The sequence below is a fragment of the Lissotriton vulgaris genome, chromosome 3_2 (assembly GCF_964263255.1).
Source record: "Lissotriton vulgaris chromosome 3_2, aLisVul1.2, whole genome shotgun sequence".
Classification (NCBI taxonomy): domain Eukaryota; kingdom Metazoa; phylum Chordata; class Amphibia; order Caudata; family Salamandridae; genus Lissotriton; species Lissotriton vulgaris.
The window spans coordinates 12,114,523-12,141,366 of record NC_141690.1 but is presented as its reverse complement, the minus strand read 5'-3'; the positions used below and the strand labels follow the sequence as shown (position 1 = coordinate 12,141,366).

The window sequence follows — 26,844 nt, the reverse complement described above, 5'->3', positions numbered from 1 at the left end:
GAGTGTTCTCTTTAGTCACTTAATTTTTTTTATTACTCCTAAAGCTCAGCTAACAAAAAAATCCTAAGCATAAAACTGTGCGGCAGAGACGAGCCCTATTAATCTCCAATTTGCTTCGCCCCCACCCAGAAGCACAAATAACCAACTGCAGCACCCTTAAGTCTGCACTAAGGATGATCTTAATAAGAGACTGATTACACCTGCTGACTATTATCTCCAAACCACAGTTTGACAGCATCCAGCTACACTTCACAATTCAGAGTGGGTGGGGCTGTGTGTGGCCGTTTTACGTATGCAAGGACGGGTTAGGTGCTTGTAGGCACTGTCCAGAGTTGACAGGTCGTGCTTTATGTTGGTGTTCTCGCAATTGGATTGTTCGATTTGCCCTTAATTGCAGGAGGGTTTGCATAATTGAACACTTTACTCGAACAGTGTTCGCCCATGGAGTCCAAGCAAGGCTCATCATTGGCTCTCATGGAGCTGACATCCAGTTCAGATGAGATACTGGCTTGGGACAAATGCACCCGTAGTTTCTCAGGCCATCACTGATCCACAGCGAATTAATGCCTTCCAGAAGGCCATGCTCCAACTTTTCAAGACGGTTGCAAATCCCTATTGTGCTCTTTTGCACCCACAGATCTGTCGGAGCCTTCATAAGGACTTACACAAGTGAGTCTTTTCCTGACAACAACTGATCCCTTTGATCTCAGCCCATTCCACCTCCAGCACTGTGCTGTACCTTGAATCCCTTGTTGCAGGCTCTGACGATTGTTAATGTTTCGGATCTGGCCCTGGCCCCAGGGCTACCAATTGCAGATTCCGCTCTGTCTCTAAAGAAAGATTTGGAGACGTGGAAGCTACGATGTGTCCCACGTTGCACTACACAATTACCATGGCACCACTTCAGGTTGAGGATGACTCTCCTGCTACCCACTTGTCTCTAATAGAGGATGGAGGTTCCCTTTGGCTTTTCAAGGACATGAACATATTCTTCACTATGAACACGATGAGGAGAAGGTGGACAACTTGTTTCCCTCTCATTATTCTGAAACGGACTTAGGTCTTAGCCTGTAAAACGCCAGTGGCTTAGACACTTCACTAGAAATGGTTTGAATGAGCTTTTGGGCTCCAACTGAGAAAAGTGCCTTTTTTTGCGGTGGTGGGAGGCAGAAACAAAAATGTGTTAGATTTACAGTTGCCTACAGGGAAACTAAGGCTAAGCTTTGAATGAGATCTTACAGCCTGGGCTGTCGACTGTGGAGTCCTTGCTACCATTTAAAATAAGCTCTGACTGGCACTCTTCAAGGTGCTTTGCTTCCTCCGTTACTTATACGTCCTGGCGAGCTTCTCTCATCCTTTCCCCTGAAGACAGTTCCGGACCCTGACCTCTAGATTTACTGCCGTTATATGGGCTAGCAAACACCACAGAGTGGCATTCCACTTAGCAAGTGAATCACCCTTTGACAGATGTCTTGGCTAGTCTGACATCTACATGTACTACTTGTGCCTAGTAATTAATGGTACACCAGGGGTGGGATGACCCGGCCTATTGGCTTTGAGGGACTCCTCCGCTCTCGGCTGCCCTGGGCACTGCCTTTTTGCACCAGGGTACTGGTCTTGTGCTGGAGGGTGGCTCCGCGTTTTATTAATTGGAACTACTGCCTGATTGGTATGACTCCTCTATGGCAGGGTACGTGGCTCCAGCATCTTTCCACCCTTGAGGGCTTCACCCATGGGGACCGTATAGGCATCTCATATTTTGGGGATGTCTGCAGGGGCGACAAAATGATATCCTTCCAAGACTTAAAAGACCAATATACCCTTACCAGTACACAATTCTGCCAAATCCTTGAGATGCAACGTGCATTGCGATCCCACATTCCATGACCACTTTGCTGCCTGAGTACAGACTGCTTGAGGCCAAACTTTTCCTGAGGCGCCTGGGGAAGGGAGCCATTTCCACAATCTATTGGATCCTGATCATCAATGCCACTGATCGCTTTGATTCTCTCCACCAGAAGTGGGTGGATTATGTGGGTGAGCTGGATGAAACTGACTGGAGAGAGGTCTGCCTTGCACCCCGAGAGCTAGCGATTTCCTCCCGGTTGCGCATGGTTCAAGTAAACTATCTCAATGTCACTTATATCACCCCACTCTGTATCCCACAGATGTTGCCCTCAACCCAGGCTGCCTGTGCATGCTCCCCGCAGCAGACTTCTTTCACATGCGTCCCATGTCTTCCGGAAGTGGAAAGTCATGACTAAGGCTGATGGCTCCACCTGCCGTTGCTCAGGACCTATTGAAGTGAGTTTTCTGGTTCTCGGTGAGATTCACAAGGTCCACCATAAAGAGCATTACCAAAAGTAAGTAATTTGTTCAACACAGTCCTTGTATAAGGAGGCAGGTGATATTTCACCTAACGGCGTGGGGTTCTGGTACATGGGGCAATGGGGGTGGAGGGGGTGCAAATGGGCCGATGGGCATGCTTTACCAAAAAGAATGTAGGCCGTTCCCTTGGACCAAGCAAAGAATGTAGACAGGAGTTGATAAATGGTTCAGGTTCGCCCCAGCAAGCTCCTATGGGTTCTCTGTCAGGTAAATGCTGCGTGCCAGCATTCGTCCATGTGGGTAATGTGCAGTCCTTTTGTTTTTATTTCTGCCCCCTGCTTTTTGTTTATAAAGTAGAAACTCAGCTGATCAGAGATGCATCAGAGAAATCAATCTCTGCATGCTGCTTTTTCCAGGCCTAGCCTTTATGCACCACCTCAGACAAAGGTAGTTTGGCTTGGCATCCAAGTGCCACACTGTTGCCCCCAGTTCCAGTGCACCTCTCTAGCCCTCTCACATCAGGATCACACCACCAACATTGTATAGTCCTTGCCACCCAACCATACAAGTGCCAAAATCTCTGGTGATTCAGTCTGCAACCAGTGTGCAGTTGTGTGAGAGGGAACAGGCTGATTCGGCTCTCTAGTACCACCTGGCTGTCCAGCACTGTGGTATCTCTTCTCCCTGCATCAGACTCAGCTTGCTGAGTGAGCCCCATCAGTTCCTTTGCTTTCTTTTCACTACCATTTTCTGGGATTGTAAGATTGCTTCCAGTAGCCCTGGCCATTCAACAAAGCCACGCTCTCTTTAAATGATAAGATTTTTAAGGATACCATAGTTTATCACTGGGCGCACTATGGCAAGTGTGTCCACTGTCTAGCCTAGCCAGGCCACAAACCCCAGCCCCCCCGCCCTTCATCTGTAATCATTAGAAGTTTGAGCTTTTCAAGTCATGTATCTCGGATTTGGATTTTACTAGTTGCTTTTGACCTGAGTAACTGAACATTATTAGCATCACTCATCTGAAAGAGACACGTTAGTGATAGATTCCTTACCTTAGAATATCCCCAGGGGTCAGACTGGATCCGGAAAGTATTTCATCAGCAGTACCCCTGAGCGTCGGTAGGTGGCGTTGTGCGGCTCTGCGTCCGTCACTGGCATCGTAGGCGCCGAGATGACGTCACAGAGACTACTTAGGTGCCACCCATGCACACTGACGTCAGTTTTTTCTATTTCCGCGCCAGCAAGCGCAGATCCGGTTAGAGTGCGTACCGTAGTCACTTTTTGACTAACGTTTTTGGACTTTTGTCTCCGCTTTTTTGAGTCTTTGACTCCAGGCGTCTCTCTCTCTACTGTTTGGAGTCATGTTCCTACTGTCTGGCCATGGCTCCGAAGGCCTTGCAAGAGCGGTCCCGTAAGCTGCTGGAGGCCCGGCAGTCGTCTCTGCACCGTTCGAGGTCCCGGGGTCGCTTGAGGGACCGACCGCGGAGCCTTCATCACCGCTCCTCGTGGTCGGGCAAGAGACGTCATAAGAAGTCAAAGAAGTGTTATGCTCTCCAAGGTCCCCCCGTCAGTCTCTGGATTCGGACGGGGGAAGGGAGTACCTCCCCCGCAGCTCTGTTGGAGCCAGTGAGTCCCGCGGCCTACCCACCTTATCAGAGTCCGTCGTCTTCTCTGGCCCAGCTGCAAGATTTGCTTGTGGCCATGGACCACCCCTTCAGGTCTCGGGCTCGGGCCCTGCGGTCCCACCTGGGGGCCCGCCCTTGTCGCTGGCTCTGCTACCTGTGCCGCAGGCGGCTCCGGCCCCGGCGCCGCAATGGGTTCTGTTGGTTCCACCCCTGCCCTTGCCCGGGTTTCCGGACAATTTTGCTCCAGGTTGGGACCCTAACTGGGATATGGAGCTGGACCAGCGCCGACCGACGCAGTTCCCAGTGCCATTGGACCATTTTTATTCCCCTGTTCCTCCCGTGCAGCCTGTGCCTCCAGGTAGTTGGAAGAGGGGGACGACTAGGAGGGGTCTGAGGACCCTTTTGCACGGTAGTGCGAATCAGAACAGGAGTGGGCAGAAGAGTCAGAGGATGCAGGTGGCCTTGACCTATCCTCTGAGCCTGGTTTTGTTTCTCCTCCTGCTGTGGCCATGGAAGAAGGTGCTACATACAATGTGGTGCTCCGTAGAGCAGCTGAGGCCCTTGACCTGCCTACTGTAACTCTGAAAACTAACCTCCTCACTGAAGTCTTTCAGCCGGCGGCAAGCTCTAGGGAGCCTCTGCTACCGTTCAATGATGCGTTAAGTGATGTGTTGATGGACACCTGGTCGAGGGCCGCCACCGGGGTCCCCGTGGATAAGAACGTGGCCAGGCGTCATCGCCCTGCCCGAGGTGACCCTGCCTTTTTGACGAACCATCCAATTCCAGAGAGCCTGGTCATCCAAGCCTCCACCTCCCAAAGCGCATTCCCTACTGCCCCACCGGATAAGGAATCTAAGAAGCTGGAACAGTTTGGCAAGAAACTGTGTTCTTGTGCCAGCTTTGGACTGCAGTCGGTGAACACCGCATGCCTCTTGGGCCGTTACTCTCATGCTGTGTGGGACACGGTTGTGCAGATGCTGCCTCCGTGTCCGGAGGAGGTTCAGGCATTGCTTTCCCAAGCTGTGGCTGGGGGTAAAGATGCTGCAAAGTTCTCCATCCGGTGTGGCCTGGACACCGCAGACTCACTGGGAAGGACAATTTCCACCACAGTGGCCCTGCGTCGCCACGCCTGGTTACGGTCCACGGGATTCTCCGGGGATGTTCAGAGTTTCCTTATGGACATGCCTTTTCATGGTACCCGCCTGTTTGGAGATCAGGCAGATAGTGCACTGGAGCGTTTTAAGGACTCCCGGGCTACGGCCAAGTCCTTGGGTCTTTCCACCACTTGCCCGCCACGTCTGCTTTTCGTTCCTACTGTGGCCACGGAAGGGGCGCCCCAACATGATCGTTCAGCTAAAAGCCTGCGCAGAACCAACCTCCGCGCGGCCGCGGACATGACCCCTGCCTCGGCGGATCAGGGGGCCAGTGTGTGGATCAGTCCACCTCGGCTCCCGCAGCTTCTGCCTCAAAGCCTTCCTACTCCGAGCTTTGGGGTGCGCACCATGCCGGTGGGCGGCAGAATTTGTCATCACTGCTCCCACTGGCACGTTCTGTCACTTCGGACGGGTGGGTGCTGCAAATCATCCGAAGGGGCTACTCGCTCTCCTTCGAGTCTGCCCCCCCAGCTATGCCACCTCAGCTCCTCTGCATGTCGGGGGATTACTAATCGTTTCTCCAATAGGAAGTCACGGCCCTCTTGGCCAAGGGGGCCATCAAGCACGTTCCTGGGCCAGAAGTAGGACGTGGTTGTTATTCCCACTACTTTCTGGTCCCCAAGAAGGAGAAAGGGGGCCTGCGCCCCATCTTGGACCTCAGGAAGTTCAATCGCTTCCTCAGGAAGGAGAAGTTGACTCTGGCTCAGGTCTTGGCTGCCCTCGACCCTGGAGATTGGATGGTAGCGTTGGACTTGCAGGACTCATATTTTCACATCCCCGTCCTGCCGGCCACCCGGCGTTACCTACGGTTCACGGTAGGCCAAGAGCACTTTCAGTTTGCTGTGCTCCCCTTCGGGCTTAAGAGTGCCCCTCGGGTGTTCACAAAAGTGATGGAGGTGGTTGCAGCTCATCTGCGCAGATCAGAGGTTCCAGTCTTCCCCTAACTCGACGACTGGTTGTTGAAGGCGGGCTCACCCCAGGCAGTTGTCTCCCACCTCCAGACTACGGCCGACCTCCTGCATTTGCTGGGGTTCTCCATCAACCTGCCGAAGTCGCACCCGAGTTCCTCTCAGAAGCTTCCCTTCATCGGAGCTGTTCTGGACTTGACGCAGTTTCGGGTTTATCCTCCCGAGCAGCGAGTCCGGGATATGCAGGCTATGACTCCGATCTTTCAGCCTCTATCCCGGGTTTCAGTCAGGATGACCATCCGGCTCCTGGGCCTGATGGCCTCCTGCATCCTGCTAGTGCAACATGCCAGATGGCATATGCGGGCTCTGCAGTGGGAAATGAAGTTCCAGTGGGCACAGCATCAGGGCAACCTGTCCGATCATGTCCAGATCTCGGAGGGCACTGCGCGACAATTGCAGTGGTGGATCACGAATCGTGATTGGGTCAATGGCAAATCTCTCTCCTTTCCCCAACGGGAACACACAGTGGTGACGGATGCTTACGTCCTGTGATGGGGCGGCCACTTTGGAGAGGCGGAGATCAGAGGCCTATGGTCTTTGGCGGAGTCCCGGCTCCATATCAACCTTTTGGAGCTTCGGGCGATCCGACTTGCACTGAAAGCATTCCTTCCCTCTTTCCGGGGAAGTGTAGTGCAGGTGTTCTCGGACAACACCACCGCCATGTGGTACTGCAACAAACAGGGTGGGGTGGGGCTGTGGAACTTATGTCAGGAGTCTCTGCGCCTTTATACACCTGCAGGAGGAACACATTTGTGGCATGGTGCACAGCAAAGGCTGTGGATCCCCTTTCTGCCCCTCTTTCTGAGGTCCTTCTGTTCCTCCTCTCTTTGGCCCAACAGGGCTCTGCTCTATCAAAGGTTATATTTCTGCCATCTCCGTCTTTCTACGGCTTCCGGATCAGCCTTCTCTTTTTAAGTCCCCGGTTGTTAATCGCTCCCTTGAAGACATTACACACCCTTTCCCTCCTGTGCCTTTCATAATGCCTCAATGGGACTTAAATCTTGTCTTGACCTATCTGATGTGCGCTCCCTTTGAGCCCCTTCATAACTGTCCATTACGTCTTCTCACTCTGAAGGCGGCTTTCCTGGTAGCTATCACCTCTGCCCGAAGAGTGAGTGAGCTCCAGGCTCTTTCTTCTAAACCTCCATTCCTTTCTGTTCATCCGGACTAGGTGGTTTGAAGGACCCGTCCTTTCTTGCCAAAGGTTGTCACGCCCTTCCACATGGGGCAGACCATCACTTTGCCCACCTTCTTTCCACCTCTGCATCCTTCAAAAGAGGAGGTGAGGCTCCACCGTCTGGAACAAAAATGTGCACTCTCGTTCTATCTAAAGCGCACACAACAGTTGCGGGTGGATGACCAACTCTTTGTTGGCTACGTGGGTGCCACGAAATGTCGGGCCGTGCACAAACGAACCATCTCTCGGTGAGTCGTTCTGTGCATCAAAGCATGTTACTCGTTGACCGAGAATGAATTGACCTTTAAAAAAAGATTGAAAACATGGCTGTTTCACTAAAAACGTATCTGCTAGAATTCCCTTGTCATGTCTCATACAGCGCTGGGATGCCTAAGGGTAGCTACGCGCTCTATAAATCCCTAATCCTAAGGAGCCTCCTGTGGGCCCATTCTACCAGGGCAACGGCAGCCACTACTGCCTTGGGACGCGGCGTTCCCTTGCAGAACATTTGTCAGGCAGCTACATGGGCCTCGTTGCACACGTTTACCAAGCATTATTGTCTTGACAGTCAAGTCCGGGGAGACGGCTTCCTTGGCCGTTCTGTTCTCCGTGACTTTCTGGTATAATCTTGTTCTGGGGCTGGTGTTGCTGGGGTATCTATTCTAAGGTAAGGAATTTATCACTAGCCTGTCTCTTTCAGATGCACAAGTTACTACCTGTGTAACAATATATCTGTAAAAGATATTAGTTAGTGAGTGATTCCTTACCGCCCCACCCATCCTCACCGTTCTGCGAACTGATTTCTATGGTTAAGGTCATCCCTTTCAGTGCCCTAGCTTCATGGCACCAGTGGTCCGTTTCTTGCATGGCTCTGCGTTCCTGGCGCGGATAGTCATGTACAGAACTGATGTCAGCTCGCATAGGTGGTGCCTAGGTAGCCTCCGAGATGTCATCTCGGCGCCTACGAGGCCAGCGACAGATGCAGAACCGCACAATGCCACCTACCGATGCGCAGGGGTACGGCTGACGAAAAACTTTCTGCGTCCAGTCTGACGCCTGGGGATATTCTAAGTTAAGGAATCTATCACCAACTAATGTCTCTTACAGATATATCGTTACAGACGTAGTAACTTGTGGTACCCTTAAGTTAACCCTTACCTTACTCTGATGTTGGCTGGAGGGGTGATAACTGCAACATCTTCGGGATGACATAAGATCTAAGAAAACAAGTTTGCGAAGTGAAGCAGGAAAACTGTGCCAGAAAGGAATATTACAAAAAAACTGAATCTTTAGAAGGAGCAGGCATGAAACAAGAACCACAAAACACCACCTAACAATAAAAAGAAGAAGCTAAAATAAAAAAACGTGTCAGGCAAAAAAAAGGTGGCTATGGAAAACTCAACAGCAATACAACATACAGGCACAGCAACTAACAACACTGCAAGCATGACCTAGACTGAACAAAAAAACACAACAGCTGAGCAGTAACAAGGCAGTGTCAATGCACAAAAATATTGGATGCCAGTGAGAGAGTGCTTGAAATGTTTCTTCCTTGCTGTCTACTCACCTTGAAATAGCAAACTGGCTAGCTCTACCACAGTTTTTTTCTTTTATAAATATTTTTATTTGCATTTTCATCCACCAAAAAACAATAAGCATGTCACATTTGGTTACAGTCGTGCAGAGACATTTATGTACCATCCACATCGTAAAAAGCTCCACCTCCTCCCTCTTTCGGGCGGTGCAAATATGAAGTTCCCCAACAATGATTAAATCTTGCAAAGGCCTCCCCCACATCGTGCGTCTTCCCAGAGGGTCTGAAAAACAGGCCCGTTGGCCACCTCGCCAGAGATACAGCATGGTCCCAATCACTGGCTGGCTAGTCGGCTCCCAACCCTCAATCCAGCCCATAATATTTTCCCCATTTACCCCATTACCTACGAAACTTTTGCGGGCACCCTCTCACTTTGTATGTGACCCTTTCTGTTGCCATATACATGTCCATCCCCATCTTCCACTCTCGAAGCTGGGGAGGTAGCGTCGCCCCCCCAAGTGCGGGTCACGTCTCATTTTGCCACCACCAGCCCCAACATTGCAAAAATAAGCTGTGGGCGGTCCAAATCTACATCTCCGGATATGCCCAATAGTATAAATTTGGGGTCTAGGGGTAGTGTTTGGCCAAGTACTTTGCCCAGTTCTCCCAATACTAGTTCCCAGTATATCTGGATGATGGGGCAGTCCCAGATAGTATGATAGAAGTCCCCCTGTGGCTGTCCGCATCTCATACAATTCGGGTCGCTGGCTCGGCCCATGCGATAGAGTCGGGCTCTGTCGTAGTATACTCTGTGTAATATCTTATATTGGATAAGTCAGAGGCGGGATTTAATGGCCACCTCTCTGTGGTGCATCAGAGCCGCTTCCCAGGCAATGTTTTCTAACGTACCAAGGTTCTGTTCCCACGATTCCCTCCGCTTCCCCAGTCTGTCTGGCATGTTGTTATTCAGGGTCCGGTATGTTAGAGAGACTGCCTTTTTGAATACCTGTTTTTGTAATAGGCGTCCTTCCAGCGGTGCCTATTCCGGCAGTGGAGTGGAGAGCGAGCTCTCAGCTAACCAAGCATGTCTTAGATGCGCATATTTTAAAAATTGGGAAGTGTGTAATCTGCATTCTGTTGCTAATGTCCTGAAACTTTTGAGTTCTCCCTTGGCCACTACATCTCCTATGGTGGAGATGCCTATGTCATCCCATCTCCCAAAGCCCCTAAGTTTGTGGAGCTCCTTCAACCAGGAGCAGTGCCAGATTGGCGGCTGCTTTGTTGGTTTGCGTGCCCAGCCTGTTATCTTAGTCGCTCTGTCCCAGACTTCCAGTGTGACTTGTGTGGCTGGGAGTAGGTGAACCTTACCTCGCCCTCCATATAGGAAATATAGGCCTGTACGCTGTGTCATGGTATCTCTCTCTAGTCTATAAGTGGGGTGGTCTGCCTCAGCATGTATCCATTGGTTCATCGGTGTTCCGCCCAATAGTAGGCCTCAATATCTGGCAAAGATATCCCCCCATTGTATTGGTTCCACTGTAGTGTGGTCAGCCCGACTCTCAGTTGCTTCCCGAGCCACAGCAGAGAGCGCAATTCCACATCTATTACCCAGAATGTCTGCCTGGAGAGGGGGAAATACTAATTTTGTAGGGCATATAGGAAGCTGGGCAAGGTGATCAATTTAAACATCGCCGCCCGGCCAAGGATCATGAGAGGGAGTGCTTCCCACGACAATGCGTTGGCAGCAAAATTAGTTATGACCCGCTGGGTATTATTCTGATACAAGAGTTTTTTGTCCATGGTGAAATAAATCCCCAAATACGTGAACCCCGCCTGCGCTACCTGAAGGGCCCCGGGGAGAGAGGGACAGACCTCTAAGACTCTTGGGCTATATATGACCGATTTGTGCCAGTTTATGGCATATCCCGAGAAGGACCCTTATCAGCCCATGAGCTCAAACAGGGCGGGGATTGTGTCATCCGGCCGAGTAACATATAATAAGATATCATCTGCATAGAGTGAGATCTTTTCTTCCCCACGTCAGTCGGGGTGATTTGGAACCCTCGTATCTCTACTCGCATGCCACTATTTCTATTTTGAGGGCGAAAAGTAGGGGGGATAGCGGGCAGCCCTGTTGGGAAAATCTTCAGACAGTTGCCCATTAACCTTAACCCGAGTGCGAGGATCCGCATATAGAAGGCCTATCCAGCGTCAAAACTTGGGGCCAATACCAAACTTGACCAGTCTCCAGGGTAGTGATGACCTGGCGGAGATGGAAAGCCAAGAGTTTGACTTCTATGACGAGGAGGGAAATTGGGCGGTAGGAAGCCCAATCTTCGGGAGGTTTCCCCGGTTTGTAAGTGGGGATAATCATGCCCATTCTGAGATACAGAGGTATGACCCCTTCCTGTGCCGCGTCCCGGAACAGCACTAATAGGTGCACTGACAAGAGGTACGCCCCTTTCCTGTAGAATTCCGCAGGGAGACCATTCGAGTCCGGGGACTTCCCAGGGCGCAATCTAGCTATCGCGTCCTTAAGTTCAACAACCGTTATGTCCGATTCCAGTCCTTCCCTCCCATCGTCACCCAAAGACGGGGTCCGGATAGTCTCCAGGTATGCTACAATCTCCGATGGGGCTCCCAGCTCCTGGGCCTCATAGAAGTTATGGAAGTAGGAGGCGAAGGTCTGAACTATCTGTGCGTCTCCCGTCTGCATCCTTCTCTGGGGATCTACTACTTTCTCCACCCATCGGGCTTCCACTTCCTTACGACTAAGCCAAGCCAATAGTTTTCCAGATTTATCCCCCACATCATATAGCCTATGGAGGGTCGCCTGTGCTTTAGCCTCCTCTGTCCAGCCCGGAGTCCCTGTAACACCTCTTTGTTCTGCAGATCCCAGGCTGATAGCCTCCAGCTCCCTCGTCCCACCTGGGACCTCCCCCTACCTTAACAAACAGGGGTGAATGGTCAGAAAGTCCACGGGCCAGATATTCCGCCTCATAGATATTCTCAAAAACACCCCGAGTAAGCAAGACATAGTCTAGTCGTCAGTGAACCCTCTGTGCCCCAGAATAATACGAATCCTGTTGTTTGTCTGTATGTAGATGTCGCCACACGTTCACCAAACCCAGGGTGTCTGTCAGTTGAGCCAACTGTGTAGTCGGGGGGGAAGGGGTCAGCATGATCCCCGGAGCCGTCCTTGGGGATGGACATTATATCATTAAAATCGCCCCCAATGATATGCATCGTGCTCGGTGTCTCCAAGAGGATGTCAGTCACCCCATGTAGAGTCCTTACCTGTAGCTTTGGAGAAGCATCAACTGATACAATAGTGACCTTCCGTTTCCCCCATGTGCATGTCACTCCCACGTACGTTCCCTGGGGGTCCATCCACGTGTGTGTCACCTTTTAAGGAGGGGACTTTTTAATCAGAATGGCTACACCCCGAGAACCGGAGGTGTACCCCGCATGCGCTAGGACAGTGTAGGCTCCCCTCACCACAAACCCGCAGTTCGTGCCCCTAAGGTGGTTCTCCTGTAGGAGAACCACGTCTGGGTGAATCCGTTTTATGAGGACACCAGCTCTCATTTAATTCTATCCCCCAGGCATTCACATTCCAAGTGAGAGGGGCTAGACCCTGACTCAATCACAGAGTGTCTGTGAGCAATTTCTGGACACATAAGCATGGGTGGCTATGCTATGGGGGAAGTGGGTACTTGGGCACGCTTTTGTAAATTTGTGACTGCTGCACAACAAAATAGGACAAAATAAAACAAACCATGTAATATGAACTGTTGAAAACCCCCCATTCCTACCCCCCACTACACCTTCCTCCTCCACGATGTCGCATCCTCTGCCAGGCGCTCCAGGATGAGCATTAAGGTGGTGGAGGTCTAACGTCCTCCCCAAACCCAACTTACGCCACAAGTTCAAACTCCTGCAGTGTTCCCAGAAGTTCTTAGATAAAGCGTCTCCCCCAAACAGTGGAGGTCCAAAGAAAAAGGAGCACTGCTTTAAGAAAGGAGAAAGAGAAACAGGTAAAGAGAAAGGCTCAGACGATCAAGGGAGAAATAGAAAAGAAAGGTTGGAAGGAGCCCAAGTCCGTGGCTACTCAAGGCCTCTCGTCCACTGTACAGTCGAGGTCTTCAAAACTTCGCAGGTTTCAGCAGGTGGAGCAGCAAGGGGGGTAAGTGTCCAACAGGCATACTCCGGAATCTCAGTTTGTTTCCACAGTCAACCTCACAAGCCCATGCTCATGAGTGCGAGTCCGGTGGTTCCCTTTGTGAGGCCAGGTTGTCTGTTGCTGTGTCTTGCTCCATTGCCACTATTTGGGCCGCCAATGGGTGCAGAGAGGGCCCATCTTCCTCCTCCTCTCCGGAGGTAGTGTCTCTGGTTTCAGACTCTGTATCCGGATCCGGATGGTCAGACGGAGAGTGCGCAAGCCCGCTGAGAGGTGAGAGTCCAGTGATTGGCCACTACGTCTTCGGGGTCTGCCATTATCCCTCGGTGCATAAGGGGTTGCCTCCCGAAGTCGGTCTTTGTCAGCTTGTCGGGGTCTCAATGATCTTTGAGGGCCTGGGGACCGCCGGGCATTTCCCTGACGATGACTGCTTACGGCGTGGTCGAATTTCCGGCCGCTCCAGCGCGGATCGTTCCTCTAGCCACTGCCATACCTCCTCTGGTGTCTGGAATAAATGAGATCTGCCTAGGAAAATCACTTACTGTTTTGCAGGGAAGAGTAGCATGTATTGCATCTCGTGTTCTCGCAGCTTTGCCTTCACCGAGTCAAAAATGTGTCTCTGTTTCTGCACCTCTCTGCTGTAGTCTGGGAAGATCATTATACGTGCATTTTCATTTCGGATCTCCCCGAGCTTCCTAGCTTCTCTAAGGATCCTGTCTCTGTCGAGAAAGTTTAAGAAGCAGGCTATGACAGGCCGTGGCTGTGCCTCTACAGGTGACCGGGCCATCAGTGCCCTATGGGCTCTTTCTATGACAAAGCAGATAGAGAATTTGTCCTTTGGAAATATGCGCAGGAGCCAAGAATGAAGAAAGTCCAACAAGTTTGATCCCTCAATTCCTTTTCTAAAGCCCACAAATCGGAAATTATTGTCGCATGCCCTGTTTTCCGCATCATCTACTTGCCACTGTAGATCTTTTTATACGATGATTGCAAGTATGTCATACCCTTACGTAGATCTTGTAGGGTATCTTCCGCCTCTCCCAGGCTAGTCTCCGATTCTGTGAACCTGATCACCAGATTCTGCAAATCCTGCCGCAGGAGTGTCACCTCTGTGCCCACTGCACCTATTTTCCCCTTGAGTGCTGTCCTAGAGGAGTGGATCGCCTGGAGAAGAGTGTCAGTGTTGGTACGGGAGGCCAGTCGCTCCCCCGGGGGCGGGCACACCTCGATCACAACGCCTCCATCGGGCTATCCAGCACCCCAGAAAGGCTTCCTTGCAAGGGGGGGCGCTACAAGAGCGGCAACACCACGGCCAGGGCGGTCCCAGGGCTGGGGGTCCGCCCACAGTTACCCAAGGGTAGTTGGCTCGCACTATTCAAGCGCAGCTCTGAGCTCTACCACCATTGACCAGAAAGTTGTTGGCAGCCATGCTTATCTGGGTTAACTGTACAAAATGCATCAAGAGGTAACAATCTAACAGTGGTTGTTTTACGACTATTTGCTGCCAGAGAGCACTGTGACCCATTTTCTCAAATTTCCTATCCCCCTGCAGAGCTGAGTTTGAACTTCTGCACTTGTGCTGGATTGGACATGAGCACAGGGAACCACAGAAGGCTGCAATGTGACACTATACCACTCCTTTAAAATTCTTGTAATCTCAGAATTGACTCACTCGAAAAAATTATTCTGCACAACAGAAGACAGTGAATGGGAAAATGCATTGCAAGACTGTTCTGCTACTCTATAAACTTTCCAGTGTACTACAAACTGAAAACTGCAGTGGTGCACCAAAAATGCACACTTACTCAAGATGCTCATCCACTAGGACAGATGAAGGTGGAGGAGACAACCATGCCAGGCCTCAGAGCAGGCTTGATCTGATAAACATGAGACTGTATAGATCCTCTATTTAAGGAGTAAATAAATCCTTACTGCAGGTAAACAAAACCACTGCAAAATAAGAAAAGGACCGTAAAACAGAGGTGAAAGCTTTTTGGACACACATCACGCAGGAAAAATTTGAACTATAACTTGACTTTTTGACAGGCAATTGATACTGTAGAAGGATGCCATATTGTATTTGCTGAGGCTTGATAGGTAAACTTAGAGGGCACTAAGTTCTTTGTCATCTGAAGAACAGAAAAGAGATCAGCAACTGCAGCAACATGACATCAGTAATCACTTTGACTGGTAAAATAGGAGGAGAGTATTCATAGAAAGCAAAGAAAGCAGAAAAACACGTTAGGAGTATGAATTATAAGAAAGGTGTTTCACTGACTAAGTAGTCTTAATGAAACGTATTAGGCTTTGCTCAATAGCTCACTCTGCTTTGCTGTTGGTCTTTGTATAAAATCTCAATATCGATTCTCAGGTTTTTTGCAAGCAGCCTTCCAGTTAGAAGTGTAGCATGGACTGAGATTGTCTACTGTCGTGGACTGAGAAGATGAAAAAATATTTTCCTGAAAAAGACAATAGCCATTTCAGGAGCTGTAGGTAATTTGGGTAATGGACCATCTTTAGGGAGGGACATCTAGTGGTATTATTGTCAGAGTGCTTCCATCTGATCTGGTAAGTTTGAAAGTAAATTCCTGTACAGTCCTAACAAATGTCATATATTTATAACAGTTGTCGCAGTCCAAGGGGTCATTGTTTGTCATTGCCTTGAAGTGACATATGTGTTCATTGAAGGCCACCACAAACGTCTTGAGATCAAATGCAAGGAAGTTTTCTCTGCACAATGTCTAGTGACAGGAAGATTGTGATGCTGTCATGTGTCCAAGCTAATCTCGCTCACATCCAATAAAATACAAGTATAACAACTAAAATTCGGAGTGTGGAACACAGACCGATGTCTTGTGAACCCCTAAACATACCTGGAAAAAGATACAGATTAGGTAAAGACAAACCTGCCAAAGATGGGTATTTTTTTCTGGGTTCCTCTCACCGCTTTACTAAAGAAACCACACACACAAGAAACTGAACTTGTATCATTAGAGGTTTCTATTAGACGCAAAACTATGCAGAACATACACAGAATAGAGGTTTGAAGTATCATGGTTGTAGTAGAAATTGAAGAATGTAAAAATTATGAAGAGATAACATTTTACTGCGTACACAACTGTACCATTGTGAAGTGGTATAACAGGTAGTAAGCCCAGGTCCGGTTTGCGGGACCCCAGCTGGGGTGCAGGCTAGTGCCCCCGAAGAAGCAAATTCCCTGGTTGTTGCACGTACTCCTCTTTGTAGATACAAGCCCCGCAAATCCAAAGACATCATCCAGTCTTCTGGATCCGTAAAACAGAGTGGATCTGACTCTGTGTGAAGTATTTTGTGGATTCTATTTGCCTCTTTTGGCATCTTCTTGCTCTTTCATTGCTCTAAACCTTTCTTTAACCTTTTTCCTGACTGCCTCACTGTGTGCTCTTTTGCGCCGCCCCCAGGCCCTCCCAGGACCCATTTAATTAATGACATATGTAGTGGGTTCACGAAGTGGGCATGTTGCTGGCATGTCAAAGGCAAACCCATATGGCCCACCCACCATGACTCTCCACTCTCAACTAAAGCTGCTGTTCGCCACGCTGCTACCACCCCTCTCTCTCACCCACATTCTTCACCCACCGACAGCACAGCACACCTCGCTGTTCAGCATGCTACTCAGCCAACACTCCACAGGTGTATAGAACATGCTGTACGACTATGCACCGGACCTGCGGATCCTCACAGAAACCTTGCTTAACCCTGCATCGACCCTCAACATCGCTACAGCCGTCCCTTCTACCTTGCTATTTTGTAGCCAGGACCGGCAACATAAACCTGCAGAATTGCCATAATGTTAAAGGACACCATTAGCTGCACCTCCTCCTCAGAAACAATCCCCAACAACATGGAACACTTGCCCTCCAAACTCTACATCACTTACAAATTCAACGCTAACTGCACCCCCACATACAAACCTCCAGGACTATGCACCGACTATTGAATTTGACTTTATTGTTTGATTATTTAAAACAATTAGAAAATATTTAATTTGTATGAAAAGGACTTAATAAAAGCGAACCTTTTATAAAAAAAGCAATAATGTTTCTAAAATTTCATAGAAGGCATAGTGTCCCAGATATTAAATATGCACACTTTTCCAGCGTTGTCATTTGTCTAATGAAGGGTGTAGGCCAGCAGACACTAAAACTTCATTGTTAAAAAGGGGGGACAGGCCCAGGTTAGGAAGGTGAAAAAAGAGAAGAAAAAGGGAGGCAAACTTGGTGATTGTCTCTAGAGATTCGAAAATTAAATGTAGTCTCAGGTATCATCAAGAATGTACAGGCTGGAGCAGGGTTACTTGCGATTCTGCTGCGCTTAAATGTTTGTTCTTTTAACGAATTTGGCAAACCGGATGTTAAGCATCGTGTTTTCTGGATTCACAGCTGCTATGATGGCTTGTCAGGACGACCTGACCCCGAGTTTGTCCCATTCTCCCCACGGCAGAATACTTCTGTCGTTGAGTAAGGCGGAATAGACACATACCACATGCTCAATCGATTCCAAGTGGTGCCCGCTCCCCCTGCACTCGGTGTTGGCACTTGGGCGGCACCAATCTGGTAGATGTTGTAAAAAAGGCCATTCACCCATCCTCGGGGCCAAAAATGTTTTTTTGCATAGAACTGCATAAGTGCTTGATAAATAGGGTGTCTCTGCTCCAGTATCAAACCCCGTAAGGACCATCCAGGCATGTTTTCTTTTTGCCAGTTGTGCCCTATACGAATGAAAAGACCAAAGTCAGGCTCTTCTTTTAATGGATATGTTTAGTGCCTGCTGGGGTGGGTTGGTTCTCCAGTATTCTTTTACGTCCAGCAATTGCAGGGAGTGTTTTTGTCCAACTTTGCTGGCCGATATTTCTTGCCACAGCCTAGCCTCCAGAAATCCTTCCCGTGAATTACGCAGTCTGTTACACAACTTGGTGAAGGCGCCAGCCCCAACCCCTTAATGAACTAATAGGCCGAACTCTAGTCTTATCTGGGTTGGGGATGAGCATTTCGGCAGGTGTCATACTCGTTCAAAAGTTCTTGTTATTATTTTGTTCACCATATTGAAATTGCTCCACTCAGCATTAAGATAGGCAATTTATAATCGTAGCTTTCATAACCGTTAAAAGTGGAGTTAAGCTTGGACCAAGTACCTGCCTCGCAAGCTACGTTAATGCTGCCTCGATTAACAGGCTTTTGCCTCATCCACCTACTTTTGTTTTGAGAAAGTTCCCTTTGAGTCCTAATAGACCCCCAAATATTTATAGAATGTCACAGTTTCAATGTTTTTGCCATTAAAAAGCCACCCACCATTCGGCTGCTTCCGATTCCCGAAAGAAATTGTCTTTGTTTTCGATAAGTTTAATTCTTGTTGTATAGGGAAGCAGCTGATCTAGAAGCCTCTGTAGACCGACCCTTGTGTGGCTGAGTAAAATAAGGTTGTCTGCCTATAGCAGATTCCTTATGCAGGATCCGCCTAGTTGAGGAGAGTGGGAGTTGACATTGTCCAGCAACTGTGATAAATCAGAAATAAAAAGGTTAAAAAGGAGGGGAGCCATCACACATCCTTGTTTAACGCTGCAGGAGGTTTGTATTTTTCTTGCGACATGAGATCCCTCTCCCAGCTTTATAGGAGGTCAAGTATTTGATTGGAGTTGGATTATTGCCTTTAAGAGGACAGGAGGGATTCACCATTTCTGCTGTTTATACCATAGCAGACCCCTGGGCACCCGGTCAAAGGCTGCTTTAAAGTAGACAAAGCAACAATGGAGTGGCATTCTTAGGACTGTTGCTTTCTCAGTCAATACAGATAAAGCGAGCAGATTACTTGTTGTTCCTTATTTGACCACAAATCTGGTCTGATTAAAAGGTAGATAATGGCTTTTATGTGCCCAAGAAAACAGCTCTTCAAGCAAAAGACTGGCGTAATGTTTGAATTTGACGTCCAGGAGAGCTATCATCCTATACTTTTTGGGATCGGCTCTCCTACCTCCTTTACAGATGGGGTGGATAATGGCTCCTTTCCATGACTCTGGTATGTGATGGCTGAGCCAGTAGTAAGAGAATAAAGGGGCTAGATGTTCAGACCACATATTAGGATCTCATTTATACAGGGCCTGGGGAAGACCGTTAGGCCCGGGATCTCCGTCTGACTGGGCGTTGCTTATGATGCATGCTATTTTTAATCTCAGAACTTCCGGAGCCTTTGAAACCTTTAACAGGAGATCATCTTGCTGGTTCACAATAGCGATAGTGTTAGTAACTTGAGAGGGAACGGCCGGTTCATTTTGCAGAACTTGCATACCAGCACTCGTTGTTTCCAGTAAGGGCTGCGAAGGTTTAGATGGTATGAAGATGCTGAATCGGTCCTCTCCATTTTTGGATTCATTAAAGTGGTCTGTTAAAAACAATACCCATTCAGCTTTGCTTATGTTTGCCCTCATGAGCCCAGAATCCTCCTGTTCACAAGGGACCAAAATAACTTTGGATTGAGGTTTTTGCTGGCATGTACTAATTTCAGCCAAAACTGATTGGCAGTTTTTGTTTATCTTGTTAAATAGCTTGCCTAAATGCTTATTGGGGCTTGCTGGTAAATTTTAAGTAACAGAGCAGCTCCTGGACTCTTCCTGGTGTTACGTAGGGCTAAGTTACGTTGAGTTTAAAAAAAATTTTGTCTCAGCTGAGATACGTAATTGGTTGCTGGTTGACGGAAATTTACTGAGTAGTTGGTTTGAGAGCAACTCCCATGCTTCTATTGGTGCAGTGTCAACTTCTCTCCTTGCTCCTAGGAGAGTTCTGCATTTTGTCACTATTGCTGGGATTGAGCGATCTGACCATTATAGCCTTTTGAGATTCTCTGTGCGAATTCCGGTTGTTGTTTGACTAGTTGCCGAGTGACAGGCGACATTGAGAGATAAACTGATTATTTGAGGATGGTGTTCACTCTCTCCGAGTGATGTGATGAAATAATTCTCTATCAGGGGAAGCATTTCATTGTTGCTTAGCGTGAAGTCCAAAAATGAATGGGTGTGACCGTTTGTTCTTGTCCAGGATGGTGGAGTATCCATGGGAAAACTGTCATTCAGTATAGTTTAACCCATACTGTTAAGTTGTATAACTGTATATTCTCCTAATTTGCCCGTCCTGTTACTGGCAGGTTTCGATTGGCCTGCTAGATGTAATGGGACCGCTGTATGTATATCATTATACTCCTCTGTAATGTTTGAAAGAGGTTTGTGTTGAAATCACCTGAAATTAGACAGGGTTTATTTCCATGTTCGCCTAATAAATTACACACAGTCTGGGTCAAATGATCCAATTTAGCCTTTTTCTCTCTGGCATATAGAGAAATGTATATGTTGAGCAAGATCACCTGTCTTGTCGAATTAAGGCTTGTGACTCTGATGCAGATAATCCAGTCTTCATCAAATTCTAGCTTGTTGATGTTTAAGTTTAGTTTAAAGGCAGCATAAATCGAAAGCCCTCCCTGAGGTGTGCCGTACTTGTGCTGTCTTAAGGCGGGAGACCAAAATTCCAGGTAGCCTTCTATTGGAATGCTTGTCACCAACCAAGTTTCCTGGAGAAATATGATGTGTTTTTTTTTTATAAATTCCAACATATCGACAGAATGAGATTTCATGATAAAGCCATTGATGTTCCAAGAACATGTTGTTAGACCAAGAGGAGTGATGTTTCAATCTTTCGAACCCCGGAACAGGGCTGCTGGCAAGCAGGTCCAGATGGCCCTTGAGGTGGCTTGACGCTCTCTTGCTTGACCATCATTTCCATCTACAGTGCGGCTTTGAGCCAATTTTAGTATTGAAAAGTGTGGATTTCCCCAATGACTGGGGAGAACTGGGGGATTTGCAAGTATTGATGGATACCGTAGGACACTGGGAGTTATTAATTTAATGCCCTAACTGTTGAATTGATCTGCCTTTCATTGAACCAGTTCCTTTATTGCATCGGATGCTAATGTAATTAGTGTTATTTTGGTTTCTTGATTGCTGTCACAGGGTTTAAATTCAATTGAAGTTATGTCATTAAAGTCCAGGTTACGAGTTCTGGAATTGATTAAAAAAGTCTGAGGATGTTTCCTCGATGTAAGATGTTGTGCAGGCCTTGTGAGGTATACTCCGGAATTAGCAACAGTTTGGTGTGAGAGCTACCTGTAGCCAAGTTATGCTCTGTAACAGTGATGGGGGACTCAGTCTTTTTTGTAGTTTGGTCCATTCTCCGTTGAGCTGAAGGTAGTTGTTGCTGAGGGGTTACGAGTTCACTTCAAGGATGCGAGGCCGCTTTGTTAGAGACTGTTTTGCGCAAGGTCACTGAGACGGGTTTCTTAATTAGTGTTGTCAAGGGTCTTTCTTCGTCTCCTTTATTTGACTTGCCTATGAGACGCTCTGTAACTACCATTCTTTGTACTGGTCTGATCTTGCTTACTGCTGTTGAGGGGGGTGTTCGAATGTCTGGGCTTGCAGCTAGAGGGTTCACGGTGGGAGATGGCTCCAGATTGACTTCACACTCTGCATTAGACTGAGGTTGAATATTCCTTGATGGTACTAGCTGATTGAGCTTTGGTGCTTGGCTTGGCTCAACCTGGAAATATATTGCTGATGATAGGTTACCTGTTGGGGCAGTTGTTGGGTTCGGAGACAAACTGCTGATGATACTGGATGTGCTTATTGAACCCGGTGATGTACCGACTATGTTAACACCATTACTGACTTCATTGCGCCCCTTATTCTCAACGCAAATAACTTCCTCCTGGGTAACCTGAACTTTCACCTAGAAGACTCCATGGACCTGAAGAAATAATAGCCTTATTCGGCAAGCTAGGAAACTTTAACCTCACCCATAGAGTGACAAGCCCACACACTTCGCCAGAAACCTGCTGGACCATATCTGCATCAGTATCCCTGTCAACAAGCTCTTGCCTATCACCTAGATCAACCATGCCCTTATCAAATTCAACATTCCTGTCCCACACCATCATACAGCCGCTGACACCAGGCTAGCTTGCAGAGACTGGAACAGCACAACAGAGACAGACTAGATAACCTTACTCACGGAACACCAGCCTGAACATAACAGCAGCCTAATAGATGCCATCACCAACCTCAACAACTAGATCAACACCTGAGCTGACACCCTGGCTCCCCTCAAACCCACCAAAGTCACGAGATCCAGACCACAAGCCAGCTGAAACACAGAACTCAAGATGTCAAAACGCCACTGCAGACAACAGCGGGGCAGATGAAAAGTGACCTAAGATAGCAAGGACTGGACTATCTTCAAATCCACCCTAATACGCTAACACAGGTCAATCTCCGCTCCAACAGCAACAAAGATCTTTGGTATTGTGAAGGATTTCACATCCCCAGCACCCGCTTCTAAAAGCATGACCCCTCAACAGGCTATCACAATTCTACTTCAGCAAGATAACTTCCATAAGCGTCATCCTTGACCCTCAGACCCATCAGAATCCACATCTTGACCATCGACCCATAATCACCACAGATGAAACCACCTCCGCACCATCAGACTTGTCCCCACCAAACCTTCACAAAAGGACTACACCCGCACCCATCCACAATTTTGGAGAATCTTATCAACAAATGCCTCACCAACCATCTCAATGACCACCAACTCCTCAATGTCACTCCATTGGCTTCGGACCCAATCAAAACACGGAAACAGCTGTCATCACCTTAACAGACGATATCCACATGATACTGGACAGAGGAGTCACAGCCACCCTCATCCTACTTGGCCTCTCCACTGCTACTGCCTTTGCTATGGTATCCCACCTCATCCGACCCCTGCACCAGAATGGAATACAAGCACCCACTCTCTGCTGTATCTGCATTACCTGTCCAGAAGAACACAGTCCCCGTACACACTGGATGCCCACAATCTCATCTGTGGAGCACCGCAAAAATCCTCACTCAACTCGACCCTCTTCAATGTCTTCACAAACCTACCAGGTGCCTCCACTTTACCGGAGTCTTACATACACCCCACGCATATGCAGAACCAGAAGTGGCAGCCTAGCCTTCTCACACATCCCTCCCAAGACCTGAACAGACTTGCTTTTACATATCCTGGAGCCTCCTCCTCACTTCCTGAATTACATCGGAAGCTGAAGACCTGGCTCTTGGAATAGCTCACTAGACAGGCCTCAGTAGGCCAGGCTTCACCTGCCTCAGACCCAGGATACCATCTCAGGTAATAGTGTGCTTACAAATACTTATAACAGGCTTTTTCCCATCCAAGAAAGTCATGTAAACCTACTCCTGTTGAATGCAGGAATAGTGTCTTTTTAGGCATGGGAGTGCAGCAGAAAGAGGAGATAAAAGAAAAATGTGTTTCTTATTTCTCACATATTAGTAAATCCAGTAGGATCAGTTTTTGGAAAGTTGGAATACAACTGGAAATATATAGATGTAATTTTCATATGTACTTGTGTGAATCCTATAGAAGTTGGAAATCTCTTAGAAAGTAGGAAGGATATTAGACAAATAGATTTCTGACTTTAAGAACAGGGGTTGGTAATTACCAGGTTTTGACACCACCACCCAGCTTCTGAGGGTTGAGAGTGCGACCAGTTGGAAATAAAAGAACAGAATGAGGAGGTTGGAAGTTGTATATCTTTTATGCACAGTTTCTAATTATACTACTGTTTTTCTTCCTAGGAGAAATTCCTTCTGGACTGGGCATTTAAGAAGCATATTTCAGTCTTCAAGGATGAAAGGATGAAAACATGCATGTAACTGAATTTCTGGTTATTCAGAAATGTTTCTGTGCCATGCAATTTGTATAGTGTATTTATAAAATATTGGCTATTCAATTCAATTGTTTTGAGTCAAAGTTGTATATTTGTAATTGCGAAAAAGCCTGTATCTCTTCCAAGCATTGTTGAAATTGTTGCATACATATCTGTTGAACCTTTATTGATATTTTGCATTGAATTCAGTTAGATTATGTAGAAATGGCATTAATTTAATTAAAGCTTACATATTTTCTATATAAAATGATTTAATATTTCTCTTATTTATGTCTAAATTGCCATTTATACCTCCAAACTAGTTGTTGGGGGCCAGTTGTTTGCTGCCATTTAAAATATATTGCTGATCTAATGCTTGTACAAGAGGTAGTTATTTACAGCATACAAATTCAGTTAGTTTGAGACATTTACAGGCTTGTTGAAATATGACAAAGCTACCTTCATGGTGGGACTAGAACCTGTGGGGCCTATTCACAAAAGTAAACTAGTACTTGTAGATTTACCTATGTGTAAATGGACCCTAACACTTAGGAGTCACTTTACTACTGTTTGCCATTTTTGAGTGTCCACATATGGGTCTCTAATCCCCTGAAACTAGGAAATGGAGACAAATATGTGAGTGTAAAGTTACTACTTCTAAATTTTCACAGTTCAGCGGACGTCTCGGGTCTCCCTATTGTGAAATATAGTAAAAATTTAAGTTTGCTAAACTTTCAAAACAAATAGTACAAAAATGTTATTGATTTTTTTTAGCTATTTTTTTAAATCTAGAGCACATAAAATAAAATGCCACAGCACATTCATTTAAATGTGCATTAATGAATGTAATGTATATTTAAATAATTCAATTTATTAAAAATAATGTAAACATTTATCATACATCTAGCACTTTATTTGTATTTAACATACATTCAAATTTATTAAGTTATGTATAATATTTTTAAAGGTTTAAATCTTTAACTATAACTTTAAAAATATTACATTTTATAATATAATAATTATTGTGCTCATAATTGCTAACATTAAACAAAAAATATGGTTCTGTCAGTCAAAATTCTTTTAATTAACATTTTTTCCTATCTGGTTTTATATTAAGCCTCTGTCTCCAATATTTTGTGTGTTGCAGTGTCTGTGAGTGGCCATGTGTGAGGCTGAACATACTCAAAGGCTGCACTGGTGTACATTTACTAGTGTTTGGAGACCTTTGTGACTGTAGTAACTTTCGAAGTGTAGTTTGTGAATCGCAGTGGGTACACTTGTGGGTGGGTGCAGTTTCATATCCCTCCCTAAATCCCTTCTTACCTTATCTAATATCCTCCCATTTAGTAGTAAGTACTCAGACTGGATCTGGAAAACATTGAAGCAGTACCCCTGCATGCTAGGAGACGGTGCCTTGGGCTCTTCAATCACATCACCCACTCTGGATGGATGTGATGTACGTTGACCAATATAGATGTCACCCATGTGTGCTGCAATCATCTAATTTCCTGACACTTCCACGCTCTTAGATGTGGAGCAAAAATTGTAACTTGTCATGACTGGTGTGCAGGTACGTAAAGTAGGATCTTTCTAGGTGAAAGAGTGCAGTTCGCAGAATGGGGAGGATGGGTGGGTCGCTGAAGAATCTGCAGTTAGACAAATTCTTTTCTAGAAGAGGCGTTACCAAAGGTTAGTAACTTCTATTCTGATAGTGATTTTTAACTGCATAGTCCTCATCTTAGAATAGTTAACAGAGCAGTACCTCCCAGGAGATGGGTCTGTGAACTGGCTCAAACTAAAAAGTCTTGCAGGACCGAAAAAGCAAAATGCTCTATTCGCCGGACCGGGCTTTCCAGACAGTAGTCCTTCGAGAAAGCATGTAAAGTCGCCCACGTTGCAACCTGGCACAAGCCCTGGTCAAGCACACTACATCCCAATGCAGTAGTATTAGTCTTGGCTCTGGTCCAAAAAGCCTGTAAGCCATCAGAAGGCTACTTCTTCGCCTCAAGGCTTAATGCCTAACAACTTTTTGGGAGACATGTCCCTCACACTGACGCTAAAATTTAACATGAAAAGCTTGAGGGGAAAAAACAGTCTCAGAGAGACCAGTGGAGCTCCCTGATCGGCATCTGGAGGTGTGGAAAGAAAGGAACTGATGTTGGCGTACATGTGCATGCATCCCATCTGGGTCAGACACTAAGAAACTTTTCAGAGGAAAACATAAGCAAGAGTGAATTCAGTTGGTAGAAGTACTTGGGGTGACCACTTCCGACATGAAGCTTGTCAGGGAGACCAGCAAGGTCCTCAAGAACAGTTGCCTTCACAGAAGAAGTGATCCTTCAGCAGTTCCAGGCACTTTTCTGCTGTGCAAAGGATTCCTATGGAGTGGTCCTGATGCACTGGATGAAGAATACTGAAGATGTTTTAAGAATACTGCGTATGCAATGAGATCAATGGGGGTCTTCTTGAAGGGATTCCTCGACCCGCAGAGAAGGGGGTCCTGTTTGCAGCGTTGATATCTCACAAAGTCCTCTCCGTTCTAGCCGAAGTCCAGTTACCCACTGGACTATCAGTCATCCATTGTCGTGGACACAGACCAATCGTTCTTTGGTTGATAACTGGCTTCATGAGGGTCTCAGCAACTCTCAGACAGCTCTACCAGGCTCAGCGAACCGGGGTGCAACTCTGTGGGTCGGGCCTTTGTCCTTGGTGCTGCATGGCGGTGGTGGTAGGCTAACAACTTGCCCCAGCAGGCTTTTCAGCTCTTGTGTCCCTGTGCTGCAACAGGAGGCCAGTCAGCTGGCCCTTGGAGCTCTCTTGGCTTGACTAGGATCTGGAGACTGCTTCTCCTTGAGCAGGACATGGCAGGTACAGTGTCTCTCTTAGCTGGCGAGCAGTTCTCGTTGGTGCAGCAGGGAAGTCCTTCTTCATCACATCTTCCAATTCAGTCTAGATATGAGTTCTGGGTATCTTCAAAACATTATTTCAGGGTAGGATACGTTTGGTAGCCACTGGTCCACCAGATGACCGCTTCCTGGGAAGTGTGGCAACTGGCTATCCCAGGGTGCACCATGCTGCCCACTCCCAACA

General features: G+C 47.3%; 1 protein-coding gene across 1 annotated transcript in view; it reads left to right on the top strand.

Annotated features, from left to right (window-relative positions):
* The window catches only part of WDR19 (WD repeat domain 19), a 637,672-nt gene extending 613,650 nt beyond the window's left edge, over window positions 1-24,022 (top strand). The window contains exon 37 of the mRNA XM_086963976.1: window positions 23,684-24,022. The gene's annotated coding sequence lies outside the window, so the exon portion shown is untranslated. The remainder of the gene's footprint in view (window positions 1-23,683) is intronic.
* Window positions 24,023-26,844: the final 2,822 nt, after the last annotated feature.